This window comes from Suncus etruscus, chromosome 13 (assembly GCF_024139225.1).
Source record: "Suncus etruscus isolate mSunEtr1 chromosome 13, mSunEtr1.pri.cur, whole genome shotgun sequence".
NCBI classification, from domain to species: domain Eukaryota; kingdom Metazoa; phylum Chordata; class Mammalia; order Eulipotyphla; family Soricidae; genus Suncus; species Suncus etruscus.
The window spans coordinates 84,589,314-84,596,788 of record NC_064860.1 but is presented as its reverse complement, the minus strand read 5'-3'; the positions used below and the strand labels follow the sequence as shown (position 1 = coordinate 84,596,788).

General features: G+C 35.6%; 1 non-coding gene across 1 annotated transcript; it reads left to right on the top strand.

Annotated features, from left to right (window-relative positions):
- Positions 1-7,027: 7,027 nt before the first annotated feature.
- Positions 7,028-7,190, top strand: LOC126026483 (U1 spliceosomal RNA). Its single transcript, XR_007501733.1, has one exon. It is a non-coding gene; the product is annotated as a U1 spliceosomal RNA (small nuclear RNA).
- The last annotated feature ends 285 nt before the right edge of the window (positions 7,191-7,475 follow it).

The window sequence follows — 7,475 nt, the reverse complement described above, 5'->3', positions numbered from 1 at the left end:
CATCATACATGATGTTAGATGGGGGTCTAAGTTCAATTTTTTGCAAGTGGCTAGCCAGTTGTACCAACACCACTTGTTGAAGAGGCTTTCCCTGCTCCATTTAGGATTTCCTGCTCCTTTATCAAAAATTAGGTGGCTCTATGTCTGGGGAACATTTTCTGAGTATTCAAGCCTATTCCACTGATCTGAGGACCTGTCCTTATTCCAATACCATGCTGTTTTGATAACTATTGCTTTGTAGTACAGTTTAAAGTTGGGGAAAGTAATTTCTCCCATATTCTTTTTCCCCATGATTGCTTTAGCTATTTGAGGGTGTTTATTGTTCCAAATGAATTTCAAAAGTGTCTGATCCACTTCTTTGAAGAATGTCATGGGTATCTTTAGAGGGATGGCATTAAATCTGTATAATGCCTTGGGGAGTATTGCCATTTTGATGATGTTAATCCTGCCAATCCATGAGCAGGGTATGCGTTTCCATTTCCATGTGTCCTCTCTTATTTCTTGGAGCAGAGTTTTATAGTTTTCCTTGTATAGGTCCTTCACATATTTAGTCAAGTTGATTCCAAGATATTTGAGTTTGTGTCGCACTATTGTGAATGGGGTTGTTTTCTTAATGTCCATTTCATCCTTATTACTATTGGTGTATAGAAAGGCCATTGATTTTTGTGTGTTAATTTTGTAGCCTGCCACCTTGCTATATGAGTTTATTGTTTCTAGAAGCTTTTTGATAGAGTCTTTAGAGTTTTCTAAGTAGAGTATCATGTCATCTGCAAACAGTGAGAGCTTGACTTCTTCCTTTCCTATCTGGATTCCCTTGATATCCTTGTCTTGCCTAATCGCTATAGCAAGTACTTCCAGTGCTATGTTGAATAGGAGTGGTGAGAAAGGACAGCCTTGTCTTGTGCCAGAATTTAGAGGGAAGGCTTTTAGTTTTTCTCCATTGAGGATAATATTTGCCACTGGATTGTGGTAGATGGCCTTCACTATATTGAGAAAGGTTCCCTCCATTCCCATCTTGCTGAGAGTTTTGATCAAGAATGGGTGTTGGACCTTATCAAATGCTTTCTCTGCATCTATTGATATGATCATGTGATTTTTATTTTTCTTGTTATTGATGTTGTGTATTATGTTGATAGATTTACGGATGTTAAACCAGCCTTGCATTCCTGGGATGAAACCTACTTGATCATAGTGGATGATCTTTTTAACGAGGCATTGAATCCTATTTGCCAGGATTTTGTTGAGGATCTTTGCATCTGCATTCATCAGTGATATTGGTCTGTAATTTTCTTTTTTGGTAGCATCTCTGTCTGGTTTAGGTATCAAGGTGATGTTGGCTTCATAAAAGCTATTTGGAAGTGTTTCTGCTTGTTCAATTTCATGAAAGAGTCTTGCCAAGATTGGCAGTAGTTCCTCTTGGAAAGTTTGATAGAATTCATTAGTGAATCCATCTGGATCTGGGCTTTTGTTTTTCGTCAGACATTTGATTACTGTTTTAATTTCATCAATGGTGATGGGGGTGTTTAGATATGCTACATCCTCTTCCTTCAACCGTGGAAGATTATAAGAGTCCAAGAATTTATCCATTTCTTCCAGGTTCTCATTTTTAGTGGCGTAGAGTTTTTCAAAGTAGTTTCTGATTACCCTTTGAATCTCTGTCATATCAGTAGTGATCTCTCCTTTTTCATTCCTGATACAAGTTATCAAGTTTCTCTCTCTCTCTCTTTCTTTGTTAGGTTTGCCAGTGGTCTATCAATCTTGTTTATTTTTTTAAAGAACCAACTTCTGCTTTCGTTGATCTTTCGGATTGTTTTTTGAGTTTCCACTTCGTTGATTTCTTCTCTCAGCTTTGTTATTTCCTTCTGTCTTCCTATTCTTGGGTCCTTTTTTTGAGCATTTTCTAGTTCTATTAGCTGTGTCATTAAGCTACTCAGGTAAGCTCCTTCTTCCTTCCTGATGTGTGCTTGCAAAGCTATAAATTTTCCTCTCAGTACTGCTTTTGCTGTGTCCCATAAGTTCTGATTGTTTGTGTCTTTATTGCCATTTGTTTTCAGGAACCTTTTTATTTCCTCCTTAATTCATCTCGGACCCACTGGTTATTGAGCATGAGGCTGTTTAACTTCCAGGTGTTAAAGTGTTTCTTCTGAGTCCCTTTGGAGTTCACAAATAATTTCAGAGCCTTGTGGTCAGCGAAGGGAGTCTGCAAAATTTCTATCCTCATGATCTTATGGAGGTATGTTTTATGTGCCAGCATGTAGTCTTTCCTGGAGAATGTCCCATGTACATTGGAGAAGAATGTGTATCCAGGTTTCTGGGGATGGAGTGTCCTATATATATCCACTAGGCCTCTTTCTTCCATTTCTCTCCTCAGGTCTAGTATATTCTTGTTGGGTTTCAGTCTGGTTGACATATCCAGTGTTGACAAAGCCGTGTTAAGGTTCCCCACAATTATTGTGTTGTTGTTGATATTATTTTTCAGATTTGTCAACAGTTGTATTAAATATTTTGCTGGCCCCTCATTTGGTGCATATATGTTTAGGAGAGTGAATTCTTCCTGCTCTACGTACCCCTTGATTAATATAAAATGTCCATCTTTGTCCCTTACAACCTTCCTGAGTATAAAGTTTGCATTATCTGATATTAGTATGGCCACTCCAGCTTTTTTATGGGTGTTGTTTGCTTGGATAATTTTTCTCCAGCCTTTTATTTTGAGTCTATGTTTGTTCTGATTATTCAGGTGCGTTTCTTGTAGGCAGCAGAAGGTTGGATTGAGCTTTTTGATCCATTTAGCCAATCTGTGTCTCTTAACTGGTGCATTTAGTCCATTGACGTTGAGCGAAAGAATTGTCCAGGGATTTAACGCCATCTTTATTTCAAAATTTGGTGTGTCTTTTGGGTAGTCTTGTCTTAGATTAGGTCTTTCAGTTTTTCTCTTAAGATTGGTTTTGTGTCTGTGAAGTTTCTGAGCTGTTTTTTGTTTGTGAAGCCATGTATTCTTCCGTCAAACCGGAAAGTGAATTTTGCTGGGTATAGTATTCTGGGTGAAGCATTCATTTCATTCAGTCTTGTCACAATATCCCACCACTGCTTTCTGGCATTGAGTGTTTCTGGTGACAGGTCTGCTGTAAATCTCAGGGAAGCTTGCTTGAACGTGATTTCCCCTTTTGATCTTGCTGTTTTCAGAATTCTGTCTCTATCTGTGTGATTTGTCATTGTGACTAGGATGTGTCTTGCGGTGGTTTTTCTGGGGTCTCTTTTGGTTGGTACTCTTCGGGCATGCAGGATTTGATCACATATATTCTTTAGCTCTGGAAGTTTCTCTTTAATGATGTTCTTGACCGTTGATTCTTCCTGGAAATTTTCTTCCTGGAAATTTTCTTCCTGGGTCTCTGGGACTCCAATGATTCTTAAGTTGTTTCTGTTGATCTTATCATAGACTTCTATTTTCATCTGTTCCCATCCTTTGACTAATTTTTCCATTGTCTGCTCATTTGCTTTAAGTTTTTTGTCCAATCTCTCCTGCTGTATGGAATTGTTATGTATCTCATCTTCCACAGCACCAAGTCTATTCTCAGCTTCTGATACCCTGTCCCAGAGCTTATCCATTTTGTCATTCACTTCGTTTACTGACTTTTTCAGTCCTGTTAGTTGACATGTTATTTCAGTTTGGAGTTTTGTGATTTCTGTCTTCATATTTTCTTGGTTCTTATTAGTGTTCTGTTCAACTCGATCCATGGTTTCTTGGAGGTCTTTGAGCATCTTCCATATTGCTAGTCTAAAGTCCTTATCTGAGAAATTGATTAGTTGGTTGGTCATTATCTGGTCCTCAGAATTGTCATCTTCATTCTCTATGTCTGATGCTGGCCTGTTTTGTTTCCCCATTGTCACACTTGTATTGTGGGTTTTTCTACGTGTTGTGGTGGTATTCATTGTCTATATGATGCAGGCAGCACACTCCTCTGGCTCCTCCCTTTCTGGATGGGCTGACTTGCCTCTAAGGGAGGGGAGTCCTCCTTGGATGAAGCCTCACACTGGGTCAAATCTTAGGCCCGAGCATGCAACAGAGAAGACAGTCCGGAGAGAAATGTTTGCTTCTGTGATATAGCGCCATTCTTATTGTGATTTTTCCTTCTTGTTGCAATGGTGTTCTTTCCTTAGAAAGAGTGCATGGCCGCATAGCAAAGCGGAGCGGCCATGCTCTGCTGGAGCCTCTTTTTGCCCCACTTGCAAGAGTTTCATGCAAGAGGACAGTAGACAGACATAGACAGGTCACACTCACAGTTTTTCACAGTTGGGCCCCACTGGACTGGTGTACTTTCGCGGATTTTCCCCGCCTGGTGTCATACACAGGGAGCCGGCTTTTGCAAAGCCTTGCTGGTTTTCATGCTCTCTAGTCCCTCCCTCAAGAAGCACACTATTAAATATACTAATGATATATTATATAAGTCATTTTTGAGTTTTGGTTCTTTTATGTATGTCTTTTTTTTTTTTTTGGTTTTGTTTAGTTTCAGGACCATATGAGGTTCTTCTAAAGTCCTATTCCTGGCTCTGTGCTCAAGGATTATCCTTTGTGGACTCTGGAGACCATATGATGTTCAGGGGTTGAACACAGGTGAGCCATATTAATCACAAGTCCCTGTCCACTGCACTATAGCTCTAGGTCCTAAATCTATGAGAAATTCTAAAAGAAAATGTCAGCAGGAATAAATAGCAATGATAAATTAACTTTATTAATTATTAATAGTATTAATTATTATAAATAGACTAACAGTATTGATTATGAATTCATTACTGCAAATGCTTTATTTTTGAATTTGTATTATTTATTTTAAAAATATATTGATTGTGAAACTTTTTCATTCACGGTTTAGCTATAGGTAAACCTTGAATGATCAAGGCAGAGCTCAGATTTGCATGGAAATTGATTTGACTATGCACCTTAATAAGAGTCATTTTGGGCTATCTACTCCAGGCTGGCTTCAGATATTTTGCTCTGCTCCAAGTTAATTATGAAACTTTGACTATTGCATTTGTAACTCTTCCTTCTTTGATTGGCAGAATAAAATATGTTCTACTTATATTAATGACAAGAATAAGAATACACATATACATATTAAATATCATAAAGCTTTGATTCAGAAATGAGATGTTAGTCATCAATACTTATTGCCGATTAGAACAAACTGTGTGTGACCAAACCTTAGAAGGTTCAAGATATATTGGAGCTGAAACGGTGGTGCAAGGAGTAAAGTGTCTGCCTTGCCAGTGCTAGCACAGGACAGATCATAGTTCGATCCCCTCCTTCTGCGTTCCATATGGTCCCCCAAGCCAGGAGCAATTTCTGAATGCATAGCCAAGAGTATCCCCTGAGTGTCACCTGGTGTGGCCCAAAAACCAAAAAAAAAATAAATCAATTAATTAAAAAAAGATAGATTAAGGATATAAAACCTTGCTATTACACTGAAAAAAATTATAATTCAGTCTCCCTCAGTAGCCAATACAGAAATGGAGGACATAGTTAGGAAGTATGGATTTTAGTATAAAGAAATAACCATTTTTTGTCTAAAATACTAGTATTAATAAAAATTTTTAAAAGTTAATAATGAAAATTTCTCTAGTTCAAAACTTTTTCTTTAAAAGACATAATTATTAGACACAAAATTTATGAAGTTTAGTTTCTGTTGTATTAGGATCAAGGATTGAGAATACAAAATAATCAATTCACCTTATTGGTCAGAGTGTTTATATCAACAGTATTGTGACTTCACTGTGAACATCAAAATAAAGTTTCTAGTGAGAGAAATCATTGTTTCTTCTTCTGTTGGCTTCTTACAGCATCTCATGTAACAAATGAGAAGTGAATATTGCCTCATATACTCTTCAATAGGGTCTGATATCTAAAAACCATATAAAATATACATTCTATATAAATTTACCTTTATATAAATATATTTATATTATAAATATTAATATATGCATTAATATTTTATCAATACCATAAATCAATACCAACATTATTATATTTATTAATATAGTTATGATATATTATTCTATATTTATATATTGCTTATATATTATATATTTATATTTATAAAATCCCTCAGCACTTACTACACTCCATATATATATACTTGTTTGTTTGTTTGCTTTGTTTTTGGTCACACCCGGCTGCACTCAAGGTACACTCCTGGCTCTGCACTCAGAATTTGCTCCTGGCAAGCTCAGGGGACCATATGGGATGCCGGGATTCGAACAACAGTCCTTCCTGGATCAGCCGCATGCAAGGCAAATGCCCTAGCATGTGCTATTGTCTTGAGCTTCATCATATATATATATATATATATATATATATATATATATATATATATATATATATATATATTGTATAATGTATATTTAAAGCCAAATTTAATAGAGTAACTGAAAAACATTTTTACTTATGAATGTGATATTAAAAAAAGAAAATCAAAACTTATATAATGCATAGAGTAAATGTATTATTATATTTCAAAATAAGACTATGCTGTTTTACTTATGGAAACAATATGCACTTTAAATGTATGATAAGTGAAACTGTCATTTATCCTATACAGCATGATCATTCTTTAGTTCATATGCCATTAGTCTACCTCTTATTTTCCTATGTCCACATAAACAAATATCTTAGAAAAAATCATTTTTTACTAACTACACAAATGTATACCAATACTTTTGTTAAAATTGATGTCACTAGGCAAATCATATGTCAGGAAGGCAGAAAAAGGCAAAAAAAAAAACCCACAGAAAGTATTTTTCTTTTTAGTTCAATGACTAAATAGAATCTAGCAATTTGGACTTTGTTTTTGATTGTTTTGCTTTATAAAATTTATAATCACAATCTTATATTAGCCATTAAATCAAGAAAAAATAAAGCTTAAGCTTGAGTTGAGGCAACAAAATATTAAGTGGATTTTATTTATTCTTTTATTATTGAAATATTGTAAATTTTTGGTGTCAAGCTAGTAGATGGAAAAAGAAATAAAAGAGAATACTTACCTGGTACAGGAGATACTGTGATCACAAAGGTGGTTTTTCCAGGACGAGGTTTAATATTGTATTCTGGATGTGCTGACCCCTATGAGTTCACCAATTGTGGGAAACTCGATTACATAATTTGTAGTCCTGAGGAACTGTGTTCATGCTCTCTCCTGAAAAAAGAAAAAGAAAAAAAAGAGAAAAAGAACAGAGATTGGAGATATGAAAAGTCATGAGAATATTAAATAACTCCTATTAAATAAGGGAAGGAGGATTAATATTGATAGATAATTGAAGGAGGAGCTGTTTTTCTCTTTGAATTGTTTGCATCAAATTTGACCCAATTTAGTTTATAGGAACAAAACTGAATGTTAATATCTGTTCTGTTTCCTCTTTCTAACCACACAGATAACCACTTAGCTTTGTTTAGTACTTCATGCTTTATAAATACATACAATTTA